This window comes from Sus scrofa, chromosome 13 (assembly GCF_054392235.1).
Source record: "Sus scrofa isolate SSC_HxYL_T2T_F1_AM1 chromosome 13, Sscrofa_HxYL_maternal_Yorkshire_Landrace_v2.0, whole genome shotgun sequence".
NCBI lineage: Eukaryota > Metazoa > Chordata > Mammalia > Artiodactyla > Suidae > Sus > Sus scrofa.
In genome coordinates, this window is record NC_139395.1 from 120,642,157 (window position 1) to 120,662,130 (window position 19,974).

The following is a 19,974-nucleotide window of genomic DNA, read 5'->3' on the forward strand; positions in this document are numbered from 1 at the left end:
AATAGTTTGCAGATCTAATGAAGCTCCTTAGATCATAAGACTATCACAGACCTCAAAAGTGACCTCATTAATTTTAGTTTTGTCTGGAGATGAATCAGATTTTAACCATCGATGATCTTTAGCTCCTTTTCGTCTTTCCTAGGCACACACATTCACATGTACACACACTCACACACACACACACACACAATTTCATTTAAGAGATCTATAAAATTATATTAATGCAAGTTCCCACTGTGACACAGTGGGTTAGTGATCCTGCTTGCCTCTGTGTTGGCATCAGTTTGATCCTTGGCCCAGTGCAGTGGTTTAAGGACTGGTGTTGCTGCAGCTGTGGCATAGATCGCAGCTGTGAGTTGGGTTTGATCCCTTGCCCACGAATTTCCATATGCCATGAATGCAACCAAAAAAAAAAAAAAAAAGCAGTTAACAGTTATACTGAAGGAAGTTACCTATAAATAATAGGTGGACAGGAGTTCGTCATGGCTCAGCAGAAATGAATCTGACTGGCATCCATGAGGACGCAGGTTGTATCCCTGGCCTTGTTCAATGGGTTAAGTACCCAGCATAGCTGTGAGCTGTGCTGTAGGTCACAGACATGGCTCAGATCCTGTGTTGATGTGGCTGTGGTGTAGGCCAGCAGCTACAGCTCCAATTCGACCCCTAGCCTGGGAACCTCCATATACCACTGCTGTGGTTTAAAAAAAAAACAAAATAATAATAGTAAATGGACAGAAACCATAGTGTGTTACACAAACATAAAAGTAAAATTGAAATCTTGATAACCTTCTTCCAGGAAAGTACTAATAGTCCATTAAGATAAAAGTAGGATATAGAATAATAGATCTCTAATCTAATACCTAGTCTGGCCAAATTCATTTCAAGAAGGCCAAGAATGTATTTCTTTGTACATGAACTTAAATAAAGACATTTCTCTTATTAATATCTGTTTTAAGTATTACATTCTCTGAAATAAGATGTCTAAATTTATTAGAATAATAAATTTTATTTATTTATAGACATACACAAAATAGTTCTGGTTTCTAAGGAAATATTTTAGTTTTTGTCCTAAAGATTTTATTCCCCTCACCACAGTATTTGCATTGCTTTTCTCTCATCAGTAAAACATATTTGATATTATGCAAAACCTATTGGCAAAGAAATTTTTCAAAATCAATAACAAGATAGAAATAAACCTAAATAAGCATGAGTTTTGATAATTGTCTGTTTTAGCTGTGTTTAATTTCTAAAGAAAAATTCTTCATTGAAATCTTCAGATCCCTCTTCTTTGTTCCCTTACACATATTATCAAGTACTATGAAAAATATCTTGATTCTACCTTACTTGGGACTTAACAAGATAATCTGCCAAAGTTTCATACAAGAAAATGGCGGAGGAAATAAGAGTCCAGGGTCAGAAAAAAAGGACTTTATTTTTTATGGGACAACAAACATAGTGGGTTACAACATATTTCCATCTTTTCCTATAGACCCTCAGGAAAAACACAGATGGATGCAGATAGATGTCTGTATACTCATGGAGTTGCATTACAGAGTGAAATCCTGAGCATAGGACATTTCCGATTTTTATAGTAGGCAGCAACATGCCTGCCTGGTGTTCCGGAGCAAAATATTGTTATTACAATGGACAACATTCACTCATAACATTTGATAGGGAGACAGATACTATCTTGTTTTTACCAAATAGTAAGAAACCCTCATTTGCCCCAGCAGGATATACAATCTTTATCCTCCAAGACTGTTCAATATGCAAACATCCTTAGAAAAAAATAGTCCAGAACAAATGGAAGTTAATAACTCACTCACAAATTATTCAGAAATGTAAGAGACTTATGGAGAATTTTCATCCAGTAGTACTTAATTCATATTTGTTGACAACTATTCAAAATGTCTACTTAAGAAATTATACCAGTTCTGCTTTAGAGGCCAAGAATCACAGAAATTAAAAATAATTGAAATAATTAAGATGAGATCTATATATAAGAACAGAGCATTAGTTTAAATTCCAATGTTACTGAGCGAAAACTTTAGCAGATTTACAGTTTTATTTATTTCTTAGAAATGTAAAGTTTCTCTGCTTCTCTAGTAAAGGTCTTATCTTTATAAAGAGTCTTGTGAGCAAGCCAAGATATGCTGGTCTTGCATTCTTATAGTGACGATAATGTACAATAGAAAATAAGACTCCAATGCTCATTTATCATTATGATGACAGATTGAGAGTAGCTGCAAGCATGAAGCTGACAATTCTGCCTAGGATGATGTACAGCGCAAATCAGTATGATCCTGAGATGCATTAACTTTATAGTAATATACAGTGGCCATTACTAATCTTGTATGCAAGATGCTTGTGATAATATATGAGGGAAAGGGATGGTTCGAAAACAAGAGTATATCGTGTATTGGCATATTAACTTAGGACCACAGATATTATACTCATAGAATACAAGATCACTGGCTATTATAGAGTAGTTCCTTAACTTCTTGGAGAAACATATAATTTTAATTTCTTGTAAATATATGCAAAACTATCTGTTACTTGACAAATAGATACAATAAAATAGCCAGAGATCAAAAATAGGATATAATACAAGGAGACAAGAAGACTCTCTCAAAGGCAACAAACATTGTTTTTCCTATTCATTACCTCAGATATGTTTGGACCTTGTAGAAACAGGATGTAAATCATAAGGAGTCATGGCTAACCAAGGTACCCTACCCTAGTAGGTGTACAGGAAACTCTCTTGCTAATGGAATGGGATGATTTAACATTGTTCCTCTCATCTGTTGTAGCTTCTTTTGCTCTTAAATATATTTTAAATTAAAATCATAGACTAATTGACATTGAGCCTAGCAATTAATCTAGTTTATTTCTTTCAGTGAGACTCACAGAACAGGGATGGACTAAAGGAAATTTTTTTTCTTTTTGTTTGCTTTTAGGGCCACACTCATGACATATGGAAGTTCCCAGGCTAGAGCTTGAATCGCAGTTACAGCTGCTGGCCTACACCACAGCCACCACAGCAATGTGGGATATGAACCATGTCTGCGATCTATACCACAGCTCACGGCCACACCAGATCCCTGACCCACTGAACAAGGCCAGGGATTGAACCCACATCCTCATGGATATTTGTTGGATTAGTTTCAGCTGAGCCACAATGGGAACTCCCAGGAAAATATTTATTGAGTGCTACTACATGACAAAGATTGTGCTAGGGACTTCAAACACATTATCACATTTAGTCAACCCATGATTCCTGAGAAAAATTGTCTCATCACATTGTGATAGGAGAGAACAAAAGACATGTTGTTTCACTATATATTGATGTCAAAGTAAAGCAAGATTTTAAACAATATTAACATCAGAATGAATCACTCAGTTATGAGTTTAAGTAATCCTTAAATTGAAATCTTACCAAAGTATGAAATGACATCTGAGAATTGACAAAATATATTTTTAGGTTAAATATAAAAAATATTTTCTTTTTCTCCTCCATTGTTTGCATTAATCATCCCATATTAGTCTAAAATGATAGTACCTCTATAGATACCACCTTCTTTTCTTCTTCCTTCATAAGCCATAGCTCTTGAAAGAGTGAACTCAAATCACTGTATCCACTTCTTCACAAAGGCCAATATAAAGATGTATTAATCAGTAAGTATCCCAGTATTTTACTTTTTTAGCTATCATTATGCACTTTGAAATAGAACTTTAGTTCTAAAATTTTATCTTTGCTTCAATTTCAATACAAATTCATTAAAGAATAAAAAATTATAATTTTTTATAGTTAAACAAAATCCCCTGAAGAAAATTGCACTGGTGAAGAGTAACTCAAGAGAAGGATATCATTTATATTTACGTGACTATATATCATGAAAATAAAGCTGAAATATTCCAAATCCTTCAATAAGTTGAGTGATATAATGGTGCAGTTTTACTTTTTAAATTAATTTTTCTTTTTAAATTAATTAATGTAAGTAAATATTTTAATCGAGGGTTTATTTTAAACACTCAATTATTTATGTAAAAATATCACAGGTGAGAGACCAAATGTAATTTCATTTAAATGACTATTTAAATTAAAAACAATATATTAGAATAACCTAATATTTAGATTTGAAACAATATAAGGAACAAATTATAACTTTTCAATTTTATGAAATTTTGAATTTAGAACTCGTCATATTAATATTGCAAGTGAAATTACCACATAGCCACACATGATAAGCACTAACGATTATTTAAATGAATTAAAAAAAAAAAACATAAATTCAGGGAGTTCCCATTGTACCTCAGCAGATTAAGGACCCAACATGTCTCTCTGAGGATGCAGGTTCAATCCTTGACCCCACTCAGTGAGTTAAGGATTCCGTGTTGCCCCAAGCTGTGGCATAGGTGGCAGATGCAGTTTGGATCCGGTGTTGCCATGGATGTGGCATAGGCCTCAACTGTAGCTCCAGCTTGACCCATAGCCTGGGAACTTCCATATGCCACAGTTGGAGCAATTAACTTATATTTCAGCATGGGAATAAATAAATTATGAATCCTGGAGTTTGAGGACATATAGACCACAGTTCAAATACTAGCTCTATCATGTAGAAACTACAGGATCTTGATTTCTCTGAGGTCAATTTTCTTGATGAGAAAATATTTCATAGTTTATTATTGTTAAAGACCTATTACATAATTGATGCTTAATTTGCTGTTAATATATTTAATACAAATTCAGTAAATGGTAGTCATAGCAGAAATAGCACTAAAATACCTAATATACATACAGAAAATGGGACATGATAGAAGTTTGGTTTACAGCTTCTTCAAGGACGAGTCAGTAAAGAGAAATCCCGAAACATAAATTTTCAACATTGTTGTTGTTTTCTGTTTCATTCTTCCGTTTTAGCATGGTGCTTACATTCTTCTGATAAACAAACTCCTGGTGTTTATACTAAGGGTGTTGTCATTATCCTTAATTGGTTTTACAACTGCTAAATAATCCTATTGGGACATCATTTTGTTGATGAGATAAATAGCAATCTTAATGTGGCCCTAATCACTTTATTCTTCAAAAGACTTCCCATATTCTTTAGCCTTGTTGCTGTGACATTGGATAATTAGCTGGAAAGGAGATGGAGAGGTAGCTATTGATGCCAATTTACCCTAGCCCTTGGAAAAATTAGTAGATCCATAGAAAATCTAGAAAAGAATACCTCGTCTAAGAAACAAATCTTTCCAAATTCCAGGATGATTCTTTATTGAATTATTAATTCATCTTACAAAGATGTTACTAAGTCTTTGGGTTTGTTCCACAAACTGTGGTTTTCTAGACACACAGACACATAGATATAAGGATAGATAGCTGTTAATAGATATAAAACTATGGTTATATATACATGGTTATATAATTAAATATAAATAATATATAGTACATTATATATATCCTTGACATCATGGGCTTCGGTTAAATGATAAAGAGAAATGTTAAATAAGTAACTATATATTAGAAATTGTTTTAAGTGCTAAAAAAAAAAGTGCAGTTCCATGTGAGAGTAAAACAGAAGAATCCACATGCAGAGGGAGAAAGAGTTGAATAAAATGCATTTTGGAAGAACTGCTGTTTGAACTGATATAAGCTGAAGGAAGAAGGGTGGGGAAATCACTCCAGATGAAGAACAAAACACGGGCAAAGTCCCGACAGTGGGAAACGTCTTAGTTTTTTGGTTGGATAAGCTTTGAGAAGACTATCAAGTAAGGGGTGTAGCAAAAAAAGAGGTTGAAGAGTGAGGCCCTATAAAGGGCATGTGAGGATGTTAAATAGGTTATTATTGTAATGGGAAGCCACGGAGGTTTTAAGTAGAAAAGGTGATATTATCTAATTATTTAACACTCTAGCTGTCCTATGGGAAAATGACTATAAAACGGCAAGAGTGCAGGCAGGAAATTGTTTTTGAGGCTATTGTAGTAATCCAAGAAAAAGATCATATAGTTTTCTTCTCTTCAGGGGTTTATTCATCTTTATATGAATGAATACTATTTCTTGGCCCACAGCATCCCAGAAAAATGCAAAATAAATTAGACCCTAGAAAGGCTTCTGAAAATCTTTTCTACTTCTCCAACTGTGTCTTAAGTGATGTGGAATTTAAGGATTTTTTTTATATCCCTGTCTTTAATTCAGAAAGCTGTACTTTTCAAAATGAGCATATTCTGAGCCATATTCGTAGGTGGGGATATAGGTTTCTGGGAAGATATTTTTTATTGGAAACTTATTAACCTTCTTTATTATGTAGTCTCAGGTTGCCCATTTAGGTGCAAGTTAAAATGCAGATCTCCTGCTCTGTTCTCCCTTCTTCCTATTGAGTTTTTGTTTTTTGTTTTTTTTTTTTTTCTTTTCTCTAGGAGATATAGGTTCTAGCTTTGTTTGTGACCTTGAATCATACCCTAAGTCAAACCATGAAATATTTGGGGGCTTACATTCCAGTTAGTAATGTAAAATACAGAATTATAAACTATAGATATGAACCTGGTTCAAATCTCAGTATTAGTGCTTATTAGCTATGTGATACTGGCATTGTTATTTAGCTGCTCTAAGAATACATTCCTCCTCAGTGATATTAAGATAATAGCCAACTAGCAACTTTCAGGGTTGTTGTATATACATGTATAAAAACCACTCATTACATACTACATATCATATATTATGTGCTCAAAAAATTAGTAGCTGCTCTTAATCTGTGGTACTGGTACAAAAACAGACATAGAGACCAATGGAACAGAGTAGACAACCCAGAAATAAACCCAGACACCTATGGTCAATTAATCTTCAACAAAAAAGGCAAGAATATAAAATGGGAAAAAGATAGTCACTTCAGCAAATGGTGCTGGGAAAACTGTACAGCTGCATTTAAATCAGTGAAACTAGAACACACCCTCACACCATACACAAAAACAAACTCAAAACAGCTTAAAGACCTAAACATAAGACAAGACACCATAAAACTCCTAGAAGAGAACATAGGCAAAACATTCTCTGACATCAACCATGCAAATGTTTTCTTAGCTCAGTCTCCCAAGGCAATAGAAATAACAAAAACCTGTATGACCTAATCAAACTTAAGAGATTTTGCACAGCAAAGGTAACCACCAAAAAAAAAAGAGAAGACAACGTATGGAATGGGAGAAATGGGTTTCAAATGATGCGACAGACAAGGACTTAATCTCCAAAAAGTACAAACAACTTCTACAACTCAGCAGCTGAAAAAACCAATAAACCAATTGAAAATTAGACAGAACTGAATAGACATTTCTCCAAAGAAGACATAACAAATGGCCAATAAGCACTTGAAAAAATGTTCAACATGACTAATTCTTAGAGAAATGCAAATCAAAACTACACTGAGGTACCACCTTGCACAGATCAGATTGTGTGAAGCTACAAATAACAAATACTGGAGAGAGGGTAGAGAAAAAGGAACGCTCCTACACTTTTGCTGGGAGTAGAAAATGCTACAACCACTACGGAAAACAGTATAGAGGTACCTCAGAAAACTAAATATAGAACTACCATATGACCCAGCAATACCACTTCCGGGCATAGATCCAGACAAAACTTTCATTCAAAAAGATACATACACCCCTGTGTTCATTGCAGCACTATTCAAAATAGCCATGACATGGAAATAACCTAAATGTCCATCAACAGATGAATGGATTAAGAAGATATGGTACAAATACACAATGGAATACTACTCAGCCATAAAAAATGAAATCATGCCATTTGCAGCAACATGGATGGAATTAGAGACTCTCAGTGAAGTAAGTCAGAAAGAGAAAGACAAATACCATAAGATATCAGTTATATCTGGAATCTAATATATGCACAAATGAACCTATCTACAGCAAAGAAACAAACTCTTGGACATGGAGAACAGATTTGTGGTTGCCAAGGGGGAGGGGGAGGGAATGGAATGGACTTGGAGTTTAGAGTTAGTAGATGCAAACTATAGCATTTGGAGTAGATAAGCAATGGGATCCTGCTGTATAGTACCAGGAACCATATCCAATCACTTGTGATGGAACATGATGGAGGATAATGTGAGAAAAAGAATGTATATATATATATGTATATATATATATATATATGCATAACTGGGTAACTTTGCTGTACAGCATTAATTGATAGAACATTGTAAATCAACTATAATAAAATTTTTTAATGTGAAAAAACAAAAATAAATTTAAAAATTAATAAAAAAATTAATATATTCTCTCCCTTCTTGAAAGAATGTGTATGAAAGCACTTTAGCTGCAGATATTTTACATTAATGCTTCAATCAGGAGTTCTCATCATGGCACGTCAGAAACAAATTCAACTAGGAACCATGAAGTTTCGGGTTCCATCCCTGGCCTCGCTCAGTGGGTTAAGGATCTGGCATTGGTGTGAGCTGTGGTGTAGGTCGCATACATGGCTTGGATCTGATGTTGCTGTGGCTCCAATCGGACCCTAGCCTGGGAACCTCCATATGCCACAAATGTGGCCCTGAAAAGCAAAAAGAAAAAAAAAAAGAAAAAAATTATGCATTCATTTTTATCATCATACTTTTTTTTTTTTTTTTGTCTTTTTGTTGTTGCTATTTCTTGGGCTTTTTGTTGTTGCTATTTCTTGGGCCGCTCCCGCGGCATATGGAGGTTCCCAGGCTAGGGGTTGAATTGGAGCTGTAGCCACCAGCCTACGCCAGAGCCACAGCAACGTGGGATCCAAGCCGCGTCTGCAACCTACACCACAGCTCACGGCAACGCCGGATCGTTAACCCACTGAGCAAGGGCAGGGACCGAACCCGCAACCTCATGGTTCCTAGTCGGCTTCGTTAACCACTGCGCCACGACGGGAACTCCCATCATCATACATTTAACTGGTATCAGTCAATCAGGGGATAATGTGAAGCATCCGCCACCAGAAAGGTATTCTGTCAGATTCTGCGAAAAAGGATGGACATAACACAGCTCTTGTTCTGCAAGAGTACAAAATTGAATAAGGACCCAGAAATGAGAATGTTAGGTTTTCAAGGAAAAAGTGCACATTTCTTTCTGGATCAATCAGAAGTGGCTACTTAAAAGAAATGGAGACTAGAACAAAAGATGGTAGGAAACAGTCCATTCAAACAAAAAGGTCTGAGCAAAAGTGAAGGGCTTGTAACCCGCAAATTAGTTTTAGGAAAGAAATAACTAGGCAAAAGCAGAAAAAGAATACACTATTTTGTTTAGGATATACTTGAGTTTACCGAATTCTGTCCTCATACTAGCACTGAAGATATATATGTTTATACATATTTATAAATGAGAATAAGGATTTGAAATTCCTGAAATGTAGAGGGCAGATTATAATTCCCAGTATTTGTAGATCTAAAGAGTATTCTCCATGTTTCTTTCATTAATTCATTTTGTCTTTTTATTTCTCATTTAACAACCTACTTTATGTCTAATATATATAAAGGAGATGTTCTATTTAGGAAAAATTTATCTTATTGATCAGATTCACATGTAATCCTTCAACTATTTAGCATTAAATTAATATAAGACTTTTTCTATCCTTATAGGTTGATGTTCTTTGAAACCAACTAAGATGGGTTTGTAATAAAGTGGTCATTATTTAGACCACACCACACATATGAGTAAGAACACCTCAATAATATTTGTAATGTTTTGGTGTAATGGAGAAATCATCCAACATATCCTTAAATATATTCTACTGCAAGACACTCTCTACCCAGGACAGTGAGTGCTTAACACATCCTAGATTAATTCTGAAGATATGGAGTGAATTTTCCCAAGACTCCTCATCTCTCATCCTAAATGGAGTGTAATGGAATGTAAAGCACAAGGCCTCTTGCTTCTCTCTCTGCTAATATGACATGTAAATTTCCATGGCTTTGTGCCACAGTTTTAGGGGAAGAACTTTTCTAATCTAGAGTTCTCAAGTCTAAACTGCCTCTTTGTATTTTGTTGGATTGTTATTCAGCTTCAGAAAGATAGTTTAAGGTATGATTATGAGTTAAATTATCACCACCATTGCCTCCCTGTCTATTCTTTCAAGACTTAAAAACCCCATAAGTCATCCTTAATAGGAGAAGTCAAAGGAGCACTAGGGAAAATGCAGCTCGCTGGAGCCATTTGAACAATGACTGTAAAAATAACATCTGTTCCTTGTTTTCATGCTAAATGTATTTTTTAATTCACTGCAGGGGACACCACTGGCAGCCATCAGTGTAATTTACCTAAATCTTTAATACTCAGTATTGTATTCAGGAACATAAATATATTTGCTTGCTAAAGAGCATCAAGAGTAAATGTCAAGGGAGTCTCTTTAATATTGTAGGATTATGAGTAGGTATTGAAGCAATCGATTGTGGGTGTGTAACTATCAATCACTGCAATCATTAAATAAAATTACCTTCTGCCACATAAAAAGGGGCTAATGTGTGAGTGTATATGTATGTGAATGGGTATGGGTATATATATATGGATATCAACTGGTTGTAATATAGAAGAAACATTAAAGATACTGTCAGATCTTTAATGTTTAATCACTAAAATCCCTGAAATTTACCAAAATAAACATATGGAGTATAAAGTTTGAATTTCCTACTGAATTCCTTCAAAGGAAACCTGCTTTCATTTTTCTTAGCTCTATAATATTTACTGATGAGGGAGGTTTTTTCCAAACATGTTCAAATTTCTCTAGAATTTTGAGCTTTTTTGTAGGTCTCCCCATCATCTCTTCTCAACTTTGTTTTCTCATAATTTTTCAATACGAAATCTCCTACAGGAATTTCCTTATCTTTACTGTGGCTTGAATACAGTTTTAATCCTGATTGACTCAAGTTATCTCTTGTTTTCAAATGTCCTCCCCACGTTTCTGTATCAGCTCCAATCCACCCGTCTGTCCCTATTTAATTCATGAACAGACTGGCTCAGTCAGTACTCCACTGAAGCAAACAGTATATATTAAGCATTCATTTATGTTCAAGGCACTGAAAATACTCAAAAGATAGGAGTTTCCTTGGTAGTTAAGTATGATAGGGGAAAGAACTAGTGCATGCCAAAGCATGAAAACATGAAAGAATATGGCATGTTGGGAAGGACAGCAGTTTGACAGAAAAGAGTGGCTCAGAAACATATATTTGTTATTTTTAATTTTCTGTCATATTTTGTTAATCTCTCTCGTGATTCTTAAACATTTTTAAATTGTTATTTTTTGTTGCATATATAGATATGTGTGTTCAATCCTATAATATATTGAAAACTACAGGTAACCAAAAAGAAAAAAGGAAAGAAAAGTTACTGTAACACTTTGTAGCATATACTACTTACACTGCTATGCTTATATTTGTATATGTGTACATATGTAGTTTTTCTACAAATAAGTATCTTATTTTGCCAACTTTGAAAACCTATATTTTTATCAACATATTGTACATTTTTTCATTGTAATGAAGTACTCATCTACATTTGGTCATGTTGCACTTTGATAATTTGATTAAAAATGTGATATATCTGTTTTCCTCTTTTGAAAAAAAGCATACATGTTTACAAATGAAAAAAATTATAACCAATATTTTAATAATTGATATTTGTTCTCATTATGACAGTCTTTGAATAAACTCTCAGGAGGCAATTTCCAAATCAATAGTACGCAGTGGTTTACAGCAATATGTCCTCCCAAAATGGTGTGCAACCATTAATTTTTACTAAATCTTCTTTTGAAAATATCAAATGTGTCAGTTATGGAAAGGGAAAGGAAGCAAGACAAGGACCTTTTATTGATTCTGATATTTAGAAAGCCTATCATAAAATGCAGAAAAGTTAATGGTGATAATGTAAGTGAGCTGAAACAAGGGAGAAAACTTTGTCTCCTCTTCATCTGGGTAATATTTCATGGGAGGAATTCTTTCTTTTGGATTAAAAGTTAAAAAGAAAATTGACTTCAATGTCTTCTGAGTGGCATTAATCTCATGCCAATAAACTGGGAAACTGAAACATGTTAACTGTATGTATGTATGATACATAGACTACTAGATGTCTCTTGTATCATGTTTTGGTTTTGGCTTTGGATTTGCTTGGGCTTTTTTGTTTGCTTGTTTGTTTGAACATATGCCATAGAGCAGGGCTTTGTAAAGTTTAGTGTATTACTGAAAGCAATAAAGATAGTTTATTTACTTAGTGTTTTTGATTTATTAAGCCTTTATAAAAAAAATGGCATCCTCTTCCTCAATTCACTTATTTACCCAACTAATATTCAGTGAGTATATACCATGTCAGGCATTATGCTAGGAGCTTTGAAAGTTCTTAGATTTTCAGATGAGATGTTTCTCTGAGGGCATTGCTTTAATATTTGCCAACCATTGGTTTTATGTGTAATTTCACCTTGAAAATATATTCCCTTATATTGAAACATCTGTTTTCCTTCAATTTATATTTTTATAGAGATAACACTTTACCATGGTATGTATGTTGTCTATGATAGCTGTCACAAGTAATCAAGGGTGATGATTTTCTTTTTAAAACAAATAGCTTTAAAGTGGTGCTAACTTCAAATAAACTCTAAACATCAATTTGTGCTAAATGTCCTCTACAGAAAGAATGAGGTGTTGCATGCCTTATAAAATTTATTTACATAAATTTCTAAAATTGATTGATCCACCCTTTCTTTTCAGAAACTTGGCTCAGTAGACAGCTTTTCAGATTAACTTGAAGGGCATCTGCCAGCTGCCTAGGATCCTAAAGCCACTACTAGGCCATATAATATCACCTTAGGAGCTCCTTCTTCTTGCTTTCTTCTTGACCATCTGCTTCTGGAGCCATCATCCACTAGTTCTCTTGCTGTTTCTGATTCTGCCTCAGTGCTAAAAATTATACAGTTCATTTTCTTCCTTTTTAATAGGCAATCTGAATTCCTAATATCTACCTTGAGACACTGCTAGACAATTTCCAATATTTTCCTTACTGGCTCTGTGACTAGATATTCTGTATCCTTGTAGACTGTCCTGGTTCTCAAGGCATTGTCTAGCTAGACCTATGTTCTGCCTAAGCTCTTCTTGTCTTCTAGTCCTTCCATCCTCTGTAAATAGTTTCTACTTCTTAAAAAATATAGATCAGATCATTAATTAAGTTTTTGACCCAGGAAATCCAAGTTCCACAATTTCACTTTAGGCTAGTTTCTGAGCTGTAGCTTTTGCATCTATAAAATAAAAGTGTGACCTACCTACCTTTATTGTATCAACGATGATGCACATTAGGTTCCTGTTACATAGTATGAACTTTGAAAATATTAGTTATCCCTGTACTGATCTGTTTAGACATTTGTTTATCCAATGATAAAAACGGTTTGACACAAGGCTGTGTTGGTAAATGTTGGGTTTAAGTTTCTATGACCTCTTTCTGTAACAGTTCAGCCTATTTGTTCAAGGAAAGCTTCATCACCAGGAAAATAATGGCAATAATAAAAGAATCTATTGCCCATCCAAGAACTTTCTCCTAAGTGAATTTGAGTCATGAATTGTTTCCTGGAATTACTAGTGTATCTTCTGTTCACTAGGGACTTCTTCATCAATAGAAGTTCTATTAGTATGTAAGTTTCTTGCTATTTCTAACAAAACCTCTGCATTTTCTGTGTTTTCATTCATGGCACATGGCAGATACACTTTTATTTATTAAGATACATTTGCCTGTGGTTGAGGTCAGTGACAAAACCTCTACTTGGAGGAAAGCAGAGGACTGATCCCAGCAACCACCCCACTCAAACAATACGTAAATAATAACATTTTAAAACTCAGCTAGAGCCTGTGATTTTACTCAACCTAGTCTAGGGAGCTATTATCCTTAGAGTTGTTACACTACAAGTACTGGTACCCATTATAGCTATGCCTCCAATATCCTTGCACCCCAACTGCTAACTCATGACTGAAGAAAAATATGTCTATAAACAGATATCAATTCAGCAGATTTTCCTCTTTCTACTTTGAGGGAATGATCAAGATCAGGAGAGTAGCCTTTCATGGGACTGATGGAAGCAATTCTGACCATACATTCCACTTTTTGTTCTTGTTATTGTGTTATATCCTTAATGTCAGAGGACTGAATGGATCTTTCATTTCAAAAAGCTGCCAAAGGGAGAAATCAACACTTGATTTCTTGAGGTAGGAATTCAGGAAAAGAACTCAGTCTCCTGACTGAGAGGGGACACTGAGCCACAAGTTAAATCCAAAAACAGACTAGTGTTTGATATCTTAGTTGTGACACTTAGGATGGTATCTCTGAACTGTTGTAAATCGACAAAGGACTGGCTTTAAATGAGTGAGGGAAAAGGCAGCATGTGACTGTCTAGGACTTACTCTGTTCTCTATTCAGAAGTCATTGGAATCACTTTTATTTATTTATTTATTTATTTATTTGTTAGCATAAGATAGAACAGCTTTGAATTGATCTATGCATAGTGACTAGCAGCTCTTAGTTACCACTGAATCTGCATCAAATGCATCTCCCTTTTAAATTCCGTTTTTAAAAGCCACAGAGCCAACTTTAATGGTCACAAATAGCAAGTTTATGATGCTAGAATCTCAAAGATACTTTCTTTGCTATCTTTAAAAAGTTACTGTTTTGGCTATTCATGATTGGTGTTCAGAAATTTGGTGAAATCTCTAAGGTTGTATTTAAATATTTTTTCAAAATTGGGTCCAAAACTTTCATCATATTCTCATAGGAATAGGTGTCTACCCAAATTCAGAAATACAACTTTAGTTGATCTCTGTCCTGGCTGCATAATTAACTATTTTATTCTACCTTACATTAATTTTTAACCAATCATAAGGAAGTTTACATTTTAAATAAGTTAAATATTTGGAGCAAACTAAGTGTCTTATTAGAAACCTACGTGTTTTTTTTTTTCTTTTTCATCTTATGTATTATTTATTCCCACTTGAAATGACAACAACTAAAGTTTTAGAGCTTTGGCATACCTTCTTACCAGCCTCAAGCCACCCATTCTGAATTTTGTACATTTCTCATGGGCTCTCTGGATTCTTTCCACTCATCATTGCTTGGAAAATCCTGTAGTGTTTATTACAGTATTCTTGGAAGAGAGGAGCTGCTGAAATAATTGTAATGTTCAACCTTCGCTTAATTACATCCAATATCTCTACAGTTAGACTTAATTGGGCAGAGTCTGGTAGCATTTATTAAAGTGTGCATTATGGTTATGCTTTGTATTATAGTTTGTGTTTTCTTGTTTTATTTAACTGATATCGTGATTTTATCAGTGACTGTGGTCTCAACTGGATAGTCTTCTGGGACTAACAAAGTGAGGTTCCAATGCTCTTCTACAATTTCCTCTTGATCTCTTGTCTTCCATTATCTCAAACTCTTCTTTATATACCCAATTGTCTGCCTGCTATTCTCTGGATACCAGCGCTGTTATACCACAGTGTTTCTGTACCCAGTGCACTTTGTTGTGGTAAATATTTTTGTTTTCTGACATAAATCAGCCTCAGAAAGTTTTCTTTTCTCTTCTGTTTATTTAAACTTAAACTAAAATATCTACTATTGGACCATAATTGGACCCCCCATTTCTCTGTCTCTACATCTCCACTGAGTTTATGCCTTTTGACATTGAGAGAGAAAGGGCTTTAAAACACTGATAGAATGAAGAGTATATTTCCCAATAAAATTTAAACTCTATAGTGAGACTTCCAGAAACTAAAACCATCTCCTTTGCCTTCCCATTCCTCATTTTATATTAAAAAAAAAATCCTAGAAATATATCAAGAGGAATATGTGTCAGATATTTGGAATGGTTTCAACAACTCCCCACATTGAAAGACAAGAAAGCATGAATGTTCAAACTAAGAGTCTCTCCTCAACCTAAACTATGTAGCCTCAGTGAGAAGTCTTGGTTAAATTTACCAGTAGCCCTAATTTAAGAGAAATTCAAGGCATATAGGCAGACTGCAGAGATGGACAGAGGGCAGAGGATGATAATGATAGCCCAGAATGAGTGAGGTACAGTAGAGATGCTGTATTGGATGAAGGGCAGTAAGAAAGATTAGCGACAGGGACAGGACAGAGGAGCATTTGGGATGCACCAGTATACATTCCAAAGGAATATATTGTTGGTGGCAGAAACAAAATCTAGAACAAGGCCACTGAAGTGTTCTTTAACAATTGGCATAAAACTCCAAAGGTTTTATGACTCACCCTTAGTTCTGCTGATATTTTTTTCCATATTGCTCAAGTCAGAGCCCTAGGAAATTTTTTCTTCTCCAAATAGTGTACCTATTGGGAATCAAGAAGAGTGTGAAATGCTGGCTATAGGAACTAAACTTCTGGCTCCATATCAGAAAAAGAAAAGGAAGACTCTATTGACATAGGGTTTCACTGAGGGAGCTAATGATAATCTGTGTTCCCTTTCTTAATAGTCTGGTAAAGTTCTTTGGCCAAGATTAAGAATATATTTTTTTCTGTTTTAGTTTGTTTTGTTTTGTTTAATCAACATAATGCCCAAAGGGGAAAATGTGACAAACAACAAGATTAGACAGAATGATGACAACTAAAATAAAACATATTTCTTATAATGCAAAATTTTAGAAAATACTGTTCCATATGCCACTAAAATACAATATTCAATGAAATGGATAGATCCTGTAAACTGGAAATTACCAAAATAACCTCAAAAAAGCAAAAAATTGGAAAAGCCCCAGTAACAAGGAAAGAAATTGAGAAAATTGTCAAAGGATTATCTCACAAAACTTGTTCTGTGTTCAGATGGTTTCATCAATGAATACTCTCAAATAGTGAATTATAGATACAATATAAGCTTTTCAAGAATATAGAAATAGTTTAAAAGCTATTGAATTCTATGCATACAGCAAACATACTAGATTCTAAGCACTATCAAGGGTAGCATGGAAAAGTAAGTTACCCACAAAATAGTTTTAGGAACAAAATGTGAGTGTCGAACAAAAATTATAAAACATCCAACAGTGTATTTTATTTTATTTATTTATTTATTTATTTATTTATTTTTTGTCTTTTTGCTATTTCTTGGGCCGCTCCCGTGGCATTTGGAGGTTCCCAGGCTAGGGGTCCAATCAGAGCTGTAGCCACCGGCCTACGCCAGAGCCACAGCAACGCGGGATCCGAGCCGCGTCTGCAACCTACACCACAGCTCACGGCAACGCCGGATCATTAACCCACTGAGCAAGCGCAGGGACCGAACCCGCAACCTCATGGTTCCTAGTCAGATTCGTTAACCACTGCGCCACGATGGGAACTCCCAACAGTGTATTTTAAAAGCCATCATTGGAGTTCCTGTTGTGGCTCAGCAGCAAACAACCTAGTAGTATCCATGAGGATGTGGGTTTGATCCCTGGCCTCACTCAGTGGGTTAAGGATCCAGCGTTGAAGTGAGCTGTGGTGTGGCCCGCGGATGCTGCTTGGATCCTGTGCTGCAGCTCCAATTCAATCCCTAGCCTGGAAACTTACAGTGTGGAAAAAAAAAAAAAAAAATTCAGCATTATCCTGTAGCTTTTACGTGATGAATAAACCTTAAAGAAAATGTTAAAATATTTAATAAAATAGATCATCACATCAAGTAGCTTAATAAAGTTATTAATACTGTAAAGAAGTTCTGCTGAAAGACATAAAGAATTATTTAGCCCCATTCAGTATTTATTGCTGAGAAAAATACTATTTTAACTAGGATTTGAAGAGCACATCTGTAATTATACAAAGACTATGACAAAATATCAACAACCATACACTTAATGTTGAAGTTATTTGGGTGACATTTTGGCTCAAAAACATGGTCTGAAACAGAAATATAAAGGTATTAAATAAGAAGAGGTTGGATTGTTATAATTTTCTCAAAATATAAGAACATCCTTAAGTTGCTATTATTTATAAATAGCAACTTGATTCCATAGCGTAATTTAAAAAAAAAAACTTAGTTCACTAAAAAAATGATGAGGATTAAAAACAAAGTAGAATGTGAAATGGTCAGATAAGGTATGGATATTTTTAAGCCATTCAATAGAAAAATCTTATCCCAATTCATAAAATGCAATGTCAAATGCTATTAACAATAGCAAAAATTTATAAAGAATCTAGGAATAAAAAGAAATAAGTATAACCAATAGAAAACTAAATGCAAAATTATTTTGAGATTTAAAACTAGTTTCAGTAAGATCAAAACTATATACCTGAAAAGCAAAATTTAGTAGTGTAAATGTGTCAATATTAACCGTTTGTTCATACTTTTATTCAGTTCAGTTCTAATGAAAAATTCCCAATAATTATTTTATAAAATATGTACATAAAGATGGGCAATCTATGCTAAAATATAATAAAATTTATACTCCTAAAAATATGAGGAAACTCCTGAAGAATGAAGAGAACAATCAGTTCTTCCAAATATGTGTACAATATGTATATATGACAGTATCCAAATGAAGAACAAATTAATGGGGAAAATTTTTTCATCAAAATATAACCTCTAATATGTAATAATAAGTAATGAGTAATCACAAAAAATAACCACAGGTGATATACCATACAAATAAACAATATACAGAGATGTTTACTAAAGCTAATGCAGCTAGGCTTGATAGGAGAGAGAGCTGTCTGCAAAGGCCAAGTGTTCAGAGTTTCATGGGGTGAATTGTTCAGCTTTGCAGATGAATGAACAAAAGATTGATGACTAAAAATGAATACAGTTTACAAATTTTTTAAACAAACAGGACTGGTGAAATAATCCAAAATATGGAAATGGTTACATTTTCCATTTTAAAAAATGCAGAATATCTACTTCTGCTTTGGCTATGACGGACTGGATTGTACTCAACTTATAGTCCTAATAGCAATGTAAAAGCAAGAAAGCCATATAAAAATGTTAAAACTTGTTTGAATGCATTTGAAATTGCTGAAGCAAGTATGGCCTAAGACAAAGCTAACTGAAATGATCTCAGTTTTCTGCCTGCCTCTTTCTTCTTGGGATATTTTAAGAGAGTTGGAGGAGAGCATGACGTCAAGAGTCAGGCAAAGAGTTTCTACTATGATGCAGAGCAGATAACAGTTTGAGGCAAATCCCAGAGCCAGAAAGACAATAATTTGAGATTAGTGGTGTTGCGGCAGCCTGGATTTAAAGCAAAAAAATCTTAGAGAGACTGGAAACTCAAAGAAGCTCAACATTTGGCATGTTTTCCCCGCAAGACATTTGGGAAGAAGATGCACAAGACTAGAGTATAAAAAGTTAGGAGCCAGAGTTCCCATTATGGCTCTGCGGTAACGAATGTGACTACTATCTATGAGGATGAGCATTTGATCCCTGGCCTCAATCAGTGGGTTAAGGATCTGGTGTTGCTATGGCTGTGGCATAGGTTGGCAGCTGCAGCTCCAATTCTTCCCCTAGCCTGGGAACTTCCATATGCTGAATCTGTGGCCCTAAAAAGCAAAAAAAAAAAAAAGGGGGGGGGGAGCAACTGTAAAACAGAGTGGGATTGTCACACACACCATGTTGCTTAGGATTCAAAAGTTGTGTGTTAGGTCCTAGAAATGAGGAGACATCTTACAATACTCAGACCCTTAGTTGGAAACTTCAGGGAACTAAACCTTAGGAGAGGGGAAATCACAGAAAGAACAATCATTACTAAGACTGCAACACAACACAGAGTAAACTTAGCCCCTGATTGGACTGAGATCCTCTGCTCCTCTGCTCCACCAGAGGACTGGGTGAATCCTCTCTGCAAAAGATGACATCATCCAGAGTGTCTCCAATTCTTTTACAAATATCTGGAAGGTAAGCAAAAGTGGACAGGTAAACCTAGGAATAGTACTAAAAGGAAAGATAATAGAAGAAAAAAATCATAGATGACAAAGACGTTGAAGTTATCAGCCATGATCTTTAAAATA